Genomic DNA, 17,747 nt, shown 5'->3' with positions numbered 1-17,747 from the left:
GGCTGACCAAACTTATGAAATGTATTAAGCAATTTTAACGATTCGGGAAGAATTGGTATCACCAAAAGCCGTGTCTTGTTCATTTTCACCTTTGGAAACTTATAAAGTCAGTTGGCATTGACATTTCAATAAAAGAGAGGCGAAAGATACCAGAGAGACATTTAAACTCAAACGTCAAAAATAAACTGACAACGACATGGTTAAAAAAAGAAAAAGACAGACAGACATAAAATAGTACACAAAACACAACATAGACAAATAAAGACTTAGCAACCCGAAACCCACTCATTACTTGCTGGTGGTTTATGTTAACGGGTACAAACGCGGTGTTAATAGCTGGTTTCTATACATTTAAGGAGGTTTAAATATTAACCTATTAAAATAGGTCGTGAATTTGAAGCTTGCATACAAAAACTACATTCATGATATTGTTATTTCCTTATTAGTATGGTTTTAACATGTACAAATGTTTATTGTCGTATATAATTTAAAGTTTAACTCTTCTAAATGATTATAATATGCATTCTGAAATCTATTTTTTATTACTCGACTGATCTTAATATATCAAATACATAGGCAATGATCAATCCGTACCGCATGTTATTTGCTCATATCATTAAATGATTGGCTGTTATATCATGTGAGGTCATGGTTTTTGGTTGCAACGAAACTTAAAATTGTATTAATAATTAAATTTAAGAAAACATGAATCATTACATTAAAAGAACATCATACGCAGGATAATTTGTTCCCCTAGCACTTTTTTGAATGTTTACCTCAGATACCAGAACAACTTACAACCATGTTATACAAATTATGATAACATTATTCATTGTGTCTATATTTGGATTCTGATTTTTGATGTGTGTTGTTCTGAAATCTTTGTTTATGCTGTTTCATGGAACAATTCTTAGTTTTCTGTTTAAAATGAGATTCTGACCGTGATCCTTTTCACTCATTATCAACATGTCCATAGAGTTTTCAAAGTAATGTGCATTTCTATGTTTTGTGATGCCCATTTTGGTTATCGGAAGTTTTTTTGCATTTAAATTTCGCTCACTTGCAACATCATTAAAAAGATTTTAGAGTAACGTGCATTTTTATTTGTTATCTATATTTGGCATCAATGTTTTTTTGTTGTTCGTGGCTTTTTTTTTTAAACTATAGTTCACTATTTCAAGTAACATGTTGTTATGTTCAAACTGAGATTCTGGCCTTGATCGCTTTGCACTCTTTCCAACGTGTCAAATGGATATGCCGTAATTTGCTTTCTTATTTGTAGTAATGCTCTCTTGGTTATCGCAATTTTTCTTGTGTTCACTTTTCGTTCCTTAACAACATGTCCATTGAAATGTTAGAGTAACTTACGTTTTTATCTGTTACAATGCCAAGCTTGTTCATCGCAAATTCTCTTGCACACTGTGTTGTTATGAAACCTTTTTTGAAGAGTTCGATCTTGAACTACATGACCATGCGTTTGGATTATGTTTTCCAATATTGTGATATTTTAATAACAATGGTATTTATTGCTCTTCGATGTATCTTGTTAATATGCTCTTTTAAAATGTAAAATAAACAAGTCCTCACGTTTGTTTGGTGTCTGTCTCGACGATCCTAATTCCACACACACCTTGAAGGCATAAAACTTTGCTCAGTGCTCGGAGCACAAAAATCATGCTCGAAACATGAAATCCATCAATTTGATTGGTTGATTTTCGAGTCTGAGTACAAAAATCATGCTCGAAAGTTTTATGACCGTGAGGCCTGCTCAAATCGACGGTCACCACCGGCAATATCTGGTGTGGTGAGATAGACAGTGATGTCTCAGTAACTTTTATCCTATCAGCAATCGGATAGTTTAAACACTTCCAAAAACATTTATCAAAGTACTGCATATATTATAAATGACAAAACAAATTACTATCTTACTATAAATATATTCTATAGAATGATTAACGTACAAAACTAGAGCAAAGTACCTAACCTTTTGTTTTAAATTTATACCTTCTTTTGCTCGAAAAATCGACGCTGAACTTCCATGTCGTTGTCAGATAAAATTTCATCTTTTAGAAGACAATACAGTAAAATAAGCAATTTTAAAGGAAATTTGAATTTTCAATTCCAATATTAAAAAATAAAGCAAATTGAATATTTTTACAAACTGCTATGAATTATTCAGAGGTATTCGTTTTTATAGCAACTAATTTATTTTAAGAAAAAGAAAAAAGAATGACAGTCCACTGCAATTTCTTTTAACCAGATGCGCATTTCGACAATAAATGTTTCTTCAGTGATATTCGAGACCAACATATTTGAAAATCTATATATTTAAGAACATATAAACCAAAAAGGGCAAAGAGTATATCAAAAGCCACATACGTAATAAGAGCTTTGCATGAGAGAGATATTCCACAATTTCAGATAAGTTAAAAAAAATATTCATCACTAAATGTTGATAACACAATATCCGTATTTACTTGCAAGTACCGAAGTAATAGCTACTAGACTTGTGATACCCTAGGAGGACTGACAGTCCATCAGCATAGGCATCGACCAGATGTACATTTCAACAATGAATGTCTCTTCAGGGATGCTCAATGCCAAATTTGCAAATCAAAACAAGAGCTCATAAATCAAAAAAGACAAAAAGGTAAACCAGCCAAATCTTGACAAGGATTATATCTTTTACCAAGAAGTTGATGAGCCATTTGTTAAATAGATTCTGTATACACAATAACTCTAACAACAAAACTAATATTTTTTTAAACAAAAGACAAGTAATAGAAAAATGACATCTCTAGTATGAATGCCGTATTACAGAAAATCATGACATATCCATCTTCTTAATTTTAGCCATGCGACATCAATATCCCCAGGGTTATTTGGCCACTGAATAAATGATACATGGTTCCAAATATAAGCAAGTTCAGTTGGTATGTCTTTCATTGTAATGTCTTTTGCTAACACTATGATGTTTTCTATATTTTGTATTCTTTTCTCGTGTTTTACTCTCTCAACTTCAAACATATAATCTTTTGATGATTTAAATGATGGAGTAATCAAAAATATAACATGTTGACTGTTCTCTATACTGTCTGCCTCGATGTCAAAATAAGAATCTCCTGGTAAAAAGTCACGATCTTTCAAACATATCTTAAGATGTCATTCGTATTCTAGTTTGGGAATTAAACAGCTCTTTCTCCAAGGTAAACTATCACCTTCATATGAAATGAAAACGTCATATATAAATCTTCTATAATACCGTATTTCTTTTCGACAAGTTTCCGGAACTTCCGGTAAAAGTATAAACATATCTCCCATCGTTTACTATATGCTAATAATAATAAAGAGATTATAAAACCCGTGGACAACAAAGTGAAGGCCACGGTCAGCCATATTGGATTTTTGCAATGAGAAAACAAATTATGCATCTTTTCGTATGCCTCTCGAACAGTTATTAATGTCCCATTTTCGAGTCTACATTTATACGAGCGACTGTCAAGATTGACTTTGGTTTTATTTATCCATTCAATAAAGTCCAAATTGTCACATATACATTCAAATGCATTATCTGCCTTTACAATACCTAAACTGTGTTTTTGATTCATTGAATCTGCTCATATTCTTGTGTTTTTATCCAATGTTGTTAAAAGATTTTTACGAAAATGTAGTAACTTAATGTGTTTAAGATCCATGATTTGTCGAGGTATTGACCGAAATAAGTTTTCGGACAAATGTAACTCTACGAGATATTCCATCTTACAAAATAAATTATCAGGTAAAGCCCAAATAGATTTTTTTGACATATCTGAATATTCTAAATATTCTAATTTCTTGAAAAATGCTTGTAACATCAAAGAATATTTATTATCGGCAGGGTAAATAGCCGAATACAATTTAGCGTCTCTCCATTTCAATGTTTTGATTTTTCCGCTATCTATCGTATCTTCTTGGCCCAATGTCAAATGATAATGACCATTTAATAATAATGTTTCCAAGTTATTAAAGGAATTCTTTTGAAAGAATAGACTACTGAACGACGAACCAAATGATATATCTAAGTATTTCAAATTGCTTCCTTCTGGAATTAAAAAAAACTCTTTGAAAATCATAACCTAACACATTACTTAGAAGTAACGTTTCAAGGTCCGAGGGAAAATAATGACGTCAGAAGATTTCTTTTGTTGTTTCTCATGGACAAAGTTTTGACCCGGGTTGTTGTACATCGAGGGATATCGAATTGGAATATATGAATAATCAAAAGTTTTGAAGTTTTTAGAATTTTGAAGAAAACTTTTTAATTCATCCATTTGTCTTCCTTTTGAAAACGCGAACCGGTAACCTTTGAAGAAAATATTTTTTGAACATTCTGGTCTCTCAAACGACGGTAACGAATTTTCGTCAAAATCAACTATCCCGTTGTCGGATAAGTATAACGATTCCACACAAATAGTCTTCAAGAATGGCATCATGCGTTTTGTGATTGTCAATACGTAAGGATATTTCTCATTATTGAATATAGCACAGCTTAATCCGCTGAAAATTAGTGTAAACTTCTTACCAGTATAAGGAGACAAGATATATAGAGCCTGCAGATGCATACACGTTCCTTCCAGATTTAACTTGGTCAACCTTGGAAATGGGTGTAGAATGTCAATGTGCGTGTGAACAAAATGTAAACGGCATCCAATCAAATTAAGTTCATGTACCTCTGAAGAAAAGTTTTCGAACACATTTTTATTAAGATATTTTAAATAACAACGTTCAAAAGTCAACGATTGAAGTTTTTTCAATCTCTGAAATCCTTTCCCAAAACTTGGATTTGAAGCCATGTCTAATTGCAAGGACGATAACTCTTCTAATACAGCAAATGCGTTATCAGGGTAGTGGTACACCTTTGTATCAACCGGTTGTTTTATGTTTCGTCGAATATCTAGCTTGGTTAAATTTATCAACGGAAGAAATATTTCAGAACTATAGCTATGCAACAAATTCAGATTGTTCTCTGACATATTCAAAACGTTCAGTCTTTTCAATCCAAAGAAAATGTTTTCTTCTATATGATGAATCTTATTTTTCTTAAAGATCAATTCTTCTAATAATCTGTATGGTCCAAAAGCATTATTGTAGATATTTTCAATATTGTTTCCACTAAGATCTAGTATGATGATATCAGTTGGAAGAAATTGTGGAACTTCCGTTAATCCTATATGTTTACATTCGACTATCTTGACCTTGCCCTTTGTTTTTACGTCACATTTTAGAGTTATTACGAATGGAATCAACACAAAATAAGTAATCATTCATTTATCAAAATGCATATTTAAAACGTCACGTATTTGTGTGATTTTTCCTTTTTTTTTTATGTGTATACAAATAAAACTTTTCAAATCCCTGAAAGAAATGTTCAATATATATAAGATGCGGGAATGAGTGTCAATGACATATATAATTTAACTTAAACGTCTTTGATAAAACAGTAAGGTTTAGGTTACTGAATAGTTTAGATTATGGTAGACCTTTAATTTGATGATATTTCGTAACGACTTTATTTTTTAACAAAGAGTAAAAGGTATTATTTCCCTGTATTTGTTTCACTCAAAAGTAACAGATGGTCAGCAAAGTAAGATTTATCTTTTTTTTTTCTTTAGGTTTTTTATAATTGTCAATTGACTCCTTTAAAACGTGTTTTTCATCAGACTGTCGGCATTCCAATGGGAACAAATTATGCCCCACTTCTTGCCGACTTATTTCTTAATCATTATGAGGCTGACTCCATACAGGGAATTCTTAGGAAGAAAGATAAAAAGTTAGCAAGATCCTTTAACTCTACTTTCCGCTATATAGATGATGTTCTTTCACTAAATAATTCAAAATTTGGTGACTATGTTGAACGCATCTATCTCATCGAACTAGAGATAAAGGATACTACAGATGCAGTTAAGTCGGCATATCTTGACTTACATCTAGATATTGACAATGAGGGTCGGTTGAAAACAAAACTTGACGACAAAAGAGATGATTTCAGCTTTCCAATTGTGAACTTTCCATTTCTAAGTAGCAACATTCCAGCAGAACCTGCATACGGGGTATATATCTCCCAATTGAAACGATATTCCAAGCTTGCATTTCCTATCATGATTTTCTTGATAGAGGGTTGCTGCTCACAAGGAAGCTATTAAAGAGTTCCAAATGGTGAAGTTGAAATCATTCCTTCGTAAATTTTACGGACACCATCACGAGTTGGTTGACCGTTATGGAATAACCGTTTCACAAATGATATCGGATATGTTCCTTACGTCGTTACTACAATTCCATTCCCTTTTATGAATGGGACCTACCGAACTAGACTATTTCCCGGATTTGTTATCACATAAGCAACACGACGGGTGCCACATGTGGAGCAGGATCTGCTTACCCTTCCGGAGCACATGAGATCACCCCTAGTTTTTGGTGTGGTTCGTGTTGCTTATTCTTTAGTTTTCTATGTTGAGTCATGTGTTCTATTGTTTGTTTGTTTGTCTTTTTAATTTTTTAGCCATGGCGTTGACAGTTTATTTTCGATTTATGAGTTTGACTGTCCATCTTTCGTCCCTCTTTTAGGAGTAATTGTCCTTTACAAACATGTTTTCACAATTTGTTCATCTAGTTTGCTTACTTTAAAACAATCGTCTCCTTTAAAACTCGTATAAATTTAGTGTTGTATTTCCTTGTATGTCAAGAAACATAGCCATCACGACTAAAATTGAATAAAGGTGTAAAATGTGGGGTTTTTTGTTTTTTTTTGCTTTTGAAAAAACTGTAATAGTAAGTTCAAAGATAAGTTAATATTGGTATAAAGAGACCCTTGGTTAAAAAAGGATTTTGAACAGCCTTTTTGTAAGGCGGTCTTTTAATATCAAAATTAAATTCTTCATTGAAATTTTACTCACTTACAAACCGTAAAAAAAAAGCATAAGAAAAGTACAAAAATACACTTGCAAAAGCCTCATTCCCTTGAAATGGAAGAGTGTTCATATATTGAACTCAAATCTTAAATGACAGTTAAACCATACTCAGACTCGTAAATACAAATAACAGTTACCTTATTGCTTAGGAAACGGACCGATTTAGTAGCAGTACATGATTTAATTATTTATCTTTTGATTTTGGGCAATCAAATTACACTATAGCATAGCTGTTTTTGAAAATTCACGGATAACTATATATTTTTGAATTCCAACTATTCAAAATAACATTATTTTACTTTATAAATGAGTAAATCAAAACCCTATACCGACCCATTTACAACTGACCAACTGTCTGCACAAAAACTTCTTGTTATATATGCTAAGAAATTTTGAGAAAAGTGTACATGAACGCTTTATTTTTATGTGGTAATGTGAATGCAATGTAAATTTTAAAGATAAATGTAAAAGTAAAAGATGTTACATATCAACATTTACAGTGCATACAATTTGTACATAATATATGTAATGTGAATCATTTTAATGTTGAAAAAAAAAACTTGAATTATGACTGTTTCAAACTAACTCATGACAAAACACATTGTGAAAAATACATGTATGATCACTGGAACAGGCACACATGAGACGATGATGTACACAATAATACAAATTCACTTTTACACAATAGAACCACTTTATGCACTAACAAATATACCTTTTCAAAAAAAAAAAAAAAAGGGAAAAGCAAAAAAAATTTATCCAAATAAGAAGCAAATGTCAAATGTTCAATTTTGATAAAGGGAGATAACCCAAAGTAACACCAAGATCGAAAGGCAAAGTACACAATTAGAAAAACTCTAGTCATTGAAAATATATTTTTATTAGAGCTGCATTGTACTAAGTCTAAGTAGGGTCTGGTTAGCTCTTGTTATACGTGCTTGTTATGTACTTATTGTGTTAAATAATGTCATATTTTTTTTTTATATATTTCTTACTTGTATGATCTTGTATGCATTTACATGTACATTGTACCAGTTTACATTTTCAAATATTAGCCATAGTGCTACCTACTTCTCTGCTTTAACAGCAAATGGGATAAATCACTATTATATTAATCAACTGTCAGAATTTAGTCAATAAATTCTCATTTATCTTTTATGACAACTTCTATTTTTCTTACCTTAATATAATGTGGACTGTACAAAGAGAGACAACTCTTTTCTTACAAATTTTCCATGTACACTTCATACATTATAAATCCAAAATTATTAAGTTACTTTTATCCATATTTTTTCATTTAATTAACAAACACAACTGATATATTGAAACTACATTGTATCTAATAAGAATTAAGCCTCTGATATAATAAGGATTAAGATGATTAATAGATTTGAAATCTATTTATATAATTATTCGTGCATAAATGACAGTGCATCATAAGCCTATAAAGGCTGGTTGGTATAAATATACATGTTAATTGACTGCTTATGTTTAAAATTGTAATATATTGTATTTCATGTATATGTACAAAGTTGTACTTTAAAAATAAAAATATCTATCTATCTATCTATATGTTTGATGTTTTTATGGAAAGCCTCAGCTGTCATATATTAGAGATTTACAAAACGTTATGCTGAAGCTTAAAATGTAAAGTTAAGACAGCGTGAATTTGAATTGAGTCATCAAAATGCGAACTCTGAATTACAATATAAGTTGAATCTGCGCAATGTTGACTTGCAATGACAAGTGCTGTAGTCGTGATAGTATAATGATAAGTCACGATGTTGTGATGATATGCCAAACACACGTTACGTTGAGTTTAAAGTAAATGATGTGAAGTTGACGTTGCATGATGTTAGCTTGCAGATGGATAATGCTCAGTCATCCACTTCGTTTGCTATGATAACAAATAAATTGAACAGCTACAATGTATGGTGCTGACTTGTTATTGATAAATGTTTAGCTGAAATAGTACGATGTTATCTCATTGTGATATTGCGATAGGTTTATTATGCAGTCTGTTGATTTAAAACACCATGATGTACAGGTGTAATACCACCATTGATTTCCCCTATTAGTCTTTGTTAAATTTGCACTTTTCAAAAAATTGTGCAGAATTTATCTTTGTTTCAAATAAAGAAATACTTGGCATGAGTTAAGTTTTATCCTGTCCAGTTCTATAGAAAAAGTTTCACATAACATTTCATTGCATATAAAAAAAAATAACCATCATTGGAAGTTAACCAATCAAATTTATCCCCTTATTCTATCTGTGTACAAGGTTTAGTCACCATGTAACCTCAAGATTACAATTTTTTTTTTTATAGAAATCACAAATAAAAAATAATGGTGTTTTGAAATACCCAAGACATATGTTTATGACACAGAAATAGTTTTACTGCAATGAAATGAAGGATTAATTACCTACAACGGTCAAATTCAAGGGAATATTTTTTTAGTCCTACTTTCGTATGCAACCGGATGTGACGTACCATGATTTGGTGGTATTACACCTACAGTTGAAAGTACATGATGTTAAGTTAAGATAACACGATGCTACACCACTATATATAATTTTGCTATTTATCCAATTTTGAAATATAAGGCTTTTTTTTTTAAAACTTGATAAATTTATTTCCCCAGATTACTTGTTGTCGAATAGTTCAAAAGAATTCTGGGTGCTCTATTTTTTTGTTTTTTACCCATGTTTTTAATATATTCAAATAAAATTCTGGCAGCTTATTTAAACCAGGAATTGAGTTAATACCATCAATGTTCATATGAAAGATAAGGAAATTCTTGCCAAATTTATTAAAATAAAATAATGGTATTACTTTCCAGTTGGCAAAATCTCCATATATTAATATTTTAATCCACCCAATTTTTAAAGATTCTATGTATTTATCTATGTCAATCATTTTAAACCACCATCGAGCAATTCATAGATTAATACATTACGTTTAACTTTTTTCTGTTTTGCTTTTCCATAAGAATTGAAATACATTTTTTTTAAATTTATCAATATATTCTTTTTCTATGTGAGAAACAGATGCTAAAAAAGTAATATTGGGTAGAATCAGTGATTTAATAACTGTTATTTTTCCCAATAAGGTTAGATTTCTTTTCTCCCAGTTTTTAATTATCTTCTCAGATTTTTCTAATTGTTTTTCAGCATTGAGCTTTTGACAATCATTTTTATTACCACCAAAAAACCTCCTAATCATTTTACTGGTTTGTTTGTAAAGTTTATGTTTTCTTATTTTTCTTTACAATGTTTGTGTTTTCCTAACCATATGCCTTCTGTTTTTCATCTCTTTAATTTAAGTCCTGATAATGTGCCAAAAATTTCAATCACATTTAAAACTTTTGAAATGTCTTTTTGTGATTTTAGAAAAAGTGTTGTATCGTCTGCAAGTTGGCTGACTTTTAATGAATGTGTTTTTCCATCTATCTTAATTGCAAAGCCTTTAATGTTATGGTCATGCCTTATGTTACAGGCTAATATCTCTACTGCAATAACAAAAATTAATGCACTGCACGGACACTATTGTCGTGTACCGCGTTGAATGTTTATGGGTTCAGATATCCATCCATTATTTATTACTGAGCTTTTTATATATCTCCATATAAAGTTTTAATCCATTTAATGGTGAAGTTGAAATCATCCCTTCGTAAATTTTACGGACGCCATCACGAGTTGGTTGACCGTTATGGAATAACCGTTTCACAAATGATATCGGATATGTTCCTTACGTCGTAACTACAATCCCCTTCCCTTTCATGAATTTGACCTACCGAATTAGACTATTTACCGGATTTGTAATAACATAAGCAACACGACGGGTGCCGCATGTGGAGCTGGATCTGCTTACCCTTCCGGAGCACCTGAGTCAGCCCTAGGTTTTGGTGGGGTTCGTGTTGTTTATTCTTTAGTTTTCTATGTTGTGTCATGTGTACTATGGTTTTTCTGTTTGTCTTTTTAATTTTTAGCCATGGCGTTGTCAGTTTGTTTTAGATTTACGAGTTTGACTGTCCCTTTGGTATCTTTCGTCCCTCTTTTAAGCATAGAGTTTTGGAATCCAATTTTTTTTAAAGCTAAAAACATAAAATCCCATTCTAAAGAGTCGAATGCTTTAGAGGAATCTGAAAATAGTAGTGCCCCCTCTATGTTAAATCTTTCTGCATAATCAATTATATCTTGGATTTGTCTAATATTATAACCTATATATCTATTTTTAACATAACAATTTTGATCCTTATGTATTATATTTGGTAGTATATTTTTAATGCGTTGAGCCAATGAATATGCAATTAATTTTGTATCAATATTTAATAAAGTTATGGGTCTATAGTTTTTTAGGCAAAGTGGATCATTCTTTTTATGTATAAGAGAAATAACTCCTAGTTTTTTAGAACTTGTTAACTTCCTTTTTTATACGAATAATTAAATGTAGATACAGAAAATTCTTTTAAATCATTCCAAAAAGTCTTATAGAACTCAACACTAAGAAGACCTTTAGTGTTAGGCAGTTAGAAATGGAGGAAACGGAGGAATACACAAATCTAGAAGTAAGGAAGGTAAATGGAGGTAGACCAAGGTTTGTTTCAGAGGAACGATTAGAAAGTCGATAAAGTGTATTTGCTAAAGAAATTCAACATGAGATTAAAGATGGTCACTGACAATTGAGAAATGACTTTAAAGATGAAATTGGTGAGCTCTCCACAGCATTAAAGGGAAATTATCCAAATAAAAATGCTGGATACAGGAAACAAAATGTCAGTCGTAAATTCTCTTTGAAAGATACCACATGTTTTACTTGTCAGAGAAAAGTACTGTGATCTTAATAATGGGAGACAGGAAAGCCAAAACCGTGATAATATACAGTATAAAGGTAAAGATAGAATAAAAAGTAACATGGTTTCTTCTGTTCAAGAAGAGTTAAACTAGAAAGGGTTAAGCCTAATAGCCAAGACTTAACCCATGCGGTTAAAGTTGAAGAGAGATGCAGTAACACTTCAACTGAAATGTTGAATGTTAAAATTTTGAGTTGTGATAACAAAGGGGGGAATGAAGATTCAAATTCAAGTCCAGTTATAGATAAATGTATTGATAATAATTTTAAAATAGTTGACACTTTAGGTGTAGCAGAAGTTTCTGTTGAAATAGGACCATTAAATTTGTTGTGGTCAATTTATGTGGCTCCCATAGGTGATGATTTGTTATTAGGCTGTGATGTTATTGATAAAAAAGACATTACTTTTAATACAAAAAGGGGATTAGAAATGCAAGGGGTCTGGATTGATTTTGATGTGCAGAGAAGATCAGACAATGTAGCTAGAATTTTATTAAAAGAGACTGTAACTATCCCTCCTAATTCAGAAGTAATTTTAGTTGGTCATGGGGTAATTTGTGAAACTATAGATAGACAGTTCTCCTGTGAAGATTCGTAAGAAATATTTGTAAGGGGAAATTCATCCTGTTGTTAAGTTTGACAATTTTGTATATGAAGATAGACATAGTAGTAATGTTTCCAGTTCAACTGAAGGAATAAGTAATTGGTTTGAAATCGGTAAAGGTATTAGTCAGGGTGATCTGATTGAACCCCCTTATATTCCTGATGATTTAAAATGTTAAGAGGTTTCTAGTGTAGACACTATTAACAGTGGAGTTCAGGCCGACACTCCGAAGTTACAGGGTTATTTGAAGGATCTATATGACAAGAGTTGTGTCAAACTGAATAATTCTAAAGATAAAATTAAGTTGGCTGAGGTTTTGATTAAAAATCAGAATGCGTTTGCTAAGAATAAAACTGATTTAGGTACTTGTTCATTTATTGAACATAAAATTGAAACAGCAGGGGCAGCTCCTATAAGACAACCGTTGAGGCGCACACCACAAAATTTTGAAGGGGAATAAGAAAAATATTTGAAGGACCAACTTGAGCAAGGTGTTATCAGACTTTCAAAATCAGCCGGGGCATCAGGGGTGGTTCTCGTAAGAAAGAAAGATGGCTCAGTACGCTGGTGTGTGGACTACAGAAAATTAAACCAGTTTAGTGTACGGGATGCATACCCACTTCCTAAAATATCTATGTGCCTTGATTGTTTAGCTAACGCAAATTTATTTTCAGTCTGCGATTTTCAGTCAGGTTATTGGCAACTTCGTATGGCGGAGGAAGACAGTCATAAAACTGCTTTTATAACAAAGTACGGGTTGTATGAGTATATAAAAATGCCCTTTCGTCTTAGCAATGCTCCTAGTACATTCAAAGATGTATGGAGTTGATTTTTCGCGGGCTTCAGTGGAAAACATTGCTCTTTTATTTAGATGACATTATTATCTATAGTTCAAATGTAGAAGAGCATTTTCAGCGACTTGATGAAGTTTTGTCAAGATTGGAAAACTTAGGGTTAAAATTGAAACCATCTAAATGTGATTTTTTGAAAAATGAGGTTCACTACTTAGGACATGTCGTGTCCAATAAAGGAGATCATCCTTATCCCAAAATTGTAGAATCTGTTAAAAATTGGAAGACTCCAAGCACTGTGAAGGAGGTTCAGCAGTTTATTGGCCTCTGTAATTAATATTGACAATTTATTATTTTGAAATTTAGTGAGGTTGCATCTCCATTAAGCAGACTCACTAGAAAAGATGTTTCTTTTGTATGGAATCCAGAATGTCAGACTGCTTTTGAAAATCTGAAAAATGCTTTGTGTAAAGCTCCAATTTTGTCATATCCTTTACCAAATATACCTTTTATTCTGGATACTGATGCTTCTAATGTTGGAATTGGTGCTGCATTGTCTCAAGTTCAAAATGGAAAAGAAATGGTTATAGCATTTGGTTCCTAGAAACTTGATAAACACCAACAAAGGTATAGCGTTACACGGCGTGAACTTCTAGCTGTCATTACTTTCATACATCAGTATCGACATTATTTGTCTGGTCAGAAATTTCTGTTACGTACTGATCATGGCTCACTTAAATGGTTTTTTGGATTTAAAGATACACAGGGTCAAGTTGCACGATGATTGGAGTTTGTTTCTCAGTTTAGTTATGAAATACAGCACAGACCAGGAGTAAAACATCAGAATGCTGATGCCCTATCTCGTAAAGATGGTGAAAATCTATTATGTACACATCAGAAAGATGGCCAATATAAAGAAGATTGTAGTACTTGTCAATCTGTTGTAAATGACTGGTCTGAATTTAATTTTACGGTGGATAATGATGGAAATATCAGTCAAAATACATTTTCTTGAGGAGTAAGAGCAGTGACTCAAAGTCAAAATAAGAAACTGATGCAATCAAATTGATTAGATGGTTATACAACCAACGAAATTGAAACATTTCAAAGAGAGGATAATGATTTGAAATTTATACATCAGTGGACGGATAATAATATTGTATCTAAAAGGGATGAAGTAATGGCAAACAGTCCATCTGTTAGGAAGTACTGGTTAAATTTTAATCTTTTACATAAAGAAAATGGAGTTTTATATCAAAAAAGGTTATAACCAAATGATGGGATTTCTTATCAGTTATTAGTACCTAAGATTTTGAGAAAAGAAGTTGTTAGTAGTTGTCATAATACTTTATATGCAGCTCATTTTGGAGTTAATAAAACTCTAGAGAAGGTTACATCTAATTTTCATTGGTATAAGATGAATGAAGACATCAAAATACATATAAAAGGTTGTTCAGTTTGTAACAGGAACAAAGCTTTAGGCAAAAGGCAAAAAGCAGCTCTGTAAGCATACATAGCTGGTTACCCTATGGATCGGGTTGCTTTAGATGTAATTGGTATTTACCAAAGACAAAACGTGGTAACAGATTTATTTTAGTCATTGGGGATCATTTTACACGTTGGATGGAAGCGTTCCCACTTCCAGATCAACAAGCAGAACAAGTTGCTGAGAAATTGGTCCAAGAGTTCATTTCCAGATTTGGTACACCCCTTGAAATACATACAGATCAAGGCAGAAACTTTGAAAGCATAATTTTCATGGAGATTTATAAATTATTTGAAATTAAAAAGACAAGGTCAACTTCTTACAGACCCTGTTCTAATGGTGTCATTGAAAAATTCAATGCTACACTTGAGAAAATGATTCAGAATTTTGTTAACAAAAATGTAAATGACTGGGATGTTTACATCGGTATATTGATGTCAGCTTACCGAAGTATGATACATCCCGCTACTGGATTTACTCCAAATATGATAATTTTAGGTAGAGAAGTAATACTTCCTAATCATATAATTTTCCCATTCCCTGAACAAAGTATGTTCACAAATAATAATGATGTTGAAAAGTTGCAATCACAGCTTGAAGAGATATATCAGCTTGCTCGTGAAAATCTTAGTGCCAGTGCTCAAAGACAAAAGGTGATGTGTTTGTACATCTTACTTTACTGAACATTCTTGCTGCTAACAATTATCTATAATGAACTTGGCCCAGTAGTTTCAGAGGAGAATATTTTTGTAAAAGATTACTAAGATTTACGAAAAATGGTTAAAAGTTGACTATTAAGGGCAATTGCTCCTAAAGGGGGCAACGTACCATTTCGATCATATTGACTTATTTGTAGATCTTACTTTGCTGACATTTATTGCTTTTTACAGTTAACTCTATCTATAATAAAATTCAAGATAATAACAAAAAAACTGCAAAATTTCCTTAAAATTATCAATTCAGGGGCAGTAAACCAACAACAGGTTGTCCGATGCATCTGCAAATTTCAGGGCAGATAGATCTTGACCTGATAATCAATGTTACTTCATGTCAGATTTGCTCTAAATGCTTTGGTTTTTGAGTTATAAGCCAAAAACTGCATTTTACCCCTATGTTCTATTTTTAGCTGTGGCGGCCATCTTGGTTGGTTGGCCGGATCACGCCACACATTTTTTAAACTAGATACCCCAATGATGATTATGGTTAAGTTTAGTTTAATTTGGCCCAGTAGTTTCAGAGGAGAAGATTTTTGTAAAAGATTACTAAAATTTACGAAAAATGGTTAAAAATTGACAATAAAGGGCAATAACTCCTAAAAGGCTCAACTGACCATTTCGGTCATTTGACTTATTTGTAGATCTTATTTTGCTGAACATTATTGCTGTTTACAGTTTATCTCTATCTATAATAATTTTCAAGATAATAACCAAAAACAGCAAAATTTCCTTAAAATTACCAATTCAGGGGCAGCAACCCAACAACCGGTTGTCCGATTCATCTGAAAATTCCAGGGCACATAGATTGTGACCTGATAAACAATTATACCCCATGTCAGGTTTGCTTTAAATGCTTTGGTTTCAGAGTTATAAGCCAAAAACTGAATTTTACCTCTATGTTCTATTTTTAGCTGTGGCGGCCATCTTGGTTGGTTGGCCGGGTCACGCCACACATTTTTAAAACTATGTACCCCAATAATGATTGTGGCCAAGTTTGGTTTAACTTGGGCAAGTAGTTTCAGAGGAGAAGTTTTTTGTAAAAGATTACTAAAATTTACGAAAAATGGTTAAAAACTGACAATAAAGGGCAATAACTCCTAAAGGGGTCAACTGACCATTTCGGTTATGTTGACTTATTTGTAGATCGTATTTTGCTGAACATTATTGCTTTTTACAGTTTATCTCTATCTATAATAATGTTCAAGATAATAACAAAAAACAGCAAAATTTCCTTAAAATTACCAATTCAGGGGCAGCAACCAAACAATCGGTTGTCCGATTCATCTGAAAATTCCAGAACACATACATGTTGACCTGATAAACAATTTTACCTCATGTCAGATTGCTTTAAATGCTTTGGTTTCAAAGTTATAAGCCAAAAACTGAATTTTACCTCTATGTTCTATTTTTAGCTGTGGCGGCCATCTTGGTTGGTTGTCCGGGTCATGCCACACATTTTTTCAACTAGATACCCCAATGATGATTGTGGCCAAGTTTGGTTTTACTTGGGCAAGTAGTTTCAGAGGAGAAGATTGTTGTAAAAGATTACTAAAATTTACGAAAAATGGTTAAAATTGACAATAAAGGGCAATAACTCCTAAAGGAGTCAACTGACCAATTCGGTCATGTTGACTTATTTGTAGATCGTATTTTGCTGAACATTATTGCTGTTTACAGTTTATCTCTATCTTTAATAATGTTCAAGATAATAACCAAAAACAGCAAAATTTCCTTAAAATTACTAATTCAGAGGCAGCAACCCAACAACAGGTTGTCCGATTCATCTGAAAATTTCAGGGCAGACAGATGTTGACATGATTAACAATTTTATTCAGTCAGATTTGCTGGGTCCGGGTCACCGGACACATTTTTTTAACAAGATACCCCAATGATGATTGTGGCCAAGTTTGGTTTAATTTGGCCAAGTAGTTTCAGAGGAGAAGATTTTTGTAAAAGTTAACGACGCAGGACGACGACGGACGACGGACGCAAAGTGATGGGAAAAGCTCAATAGGCCCTTTGGGCCAGGTGAGCTAAAAATTAGCAACTCGAACCCCACAAAACACTGGGGGGATCTCAGATGCTCCGGAAGGAATATCAGATCCTGCTCCACATATGGCACCTGTCGTGTTGTTCATGTTATTACAAACTCGGTATATAGTCATATTCTGTAGGTCACATTAATGGTGAAAAGGGAAGTGGATTGAAGTTACGACATAAGGAACATATCCGATATCATGTGTGAAACGGTTATCCCATAACAGTCAACAAACTCGTGATGCCGTCCGTAAAATTTTCAAAGGGATTATTTCAACTTCACCATTTGGAACTCTTCCTTGTAAGCAGCAAG

The sequence above is a fragment of the Mytilus trossulus genome, chromosome 4, assembly GCF_036588685.1.
Source record: "Mytilus trossulus isolate FHL-02 chromosome 4, PNRI_Mtr1.1.1.hap1, whole genome shotgun sequence".
NCBI classification, from domain to species: Eukaryota; Metazoa; Mollusca; class Bivalvia; order Mytilida; family Mytilidae; genus Mytilus; species Mytilus trossulus.
The sequence above is the reverse complement of the archived record's forward strand: the minus strand, read 5'-3'. Positions refer to the sequence as shown.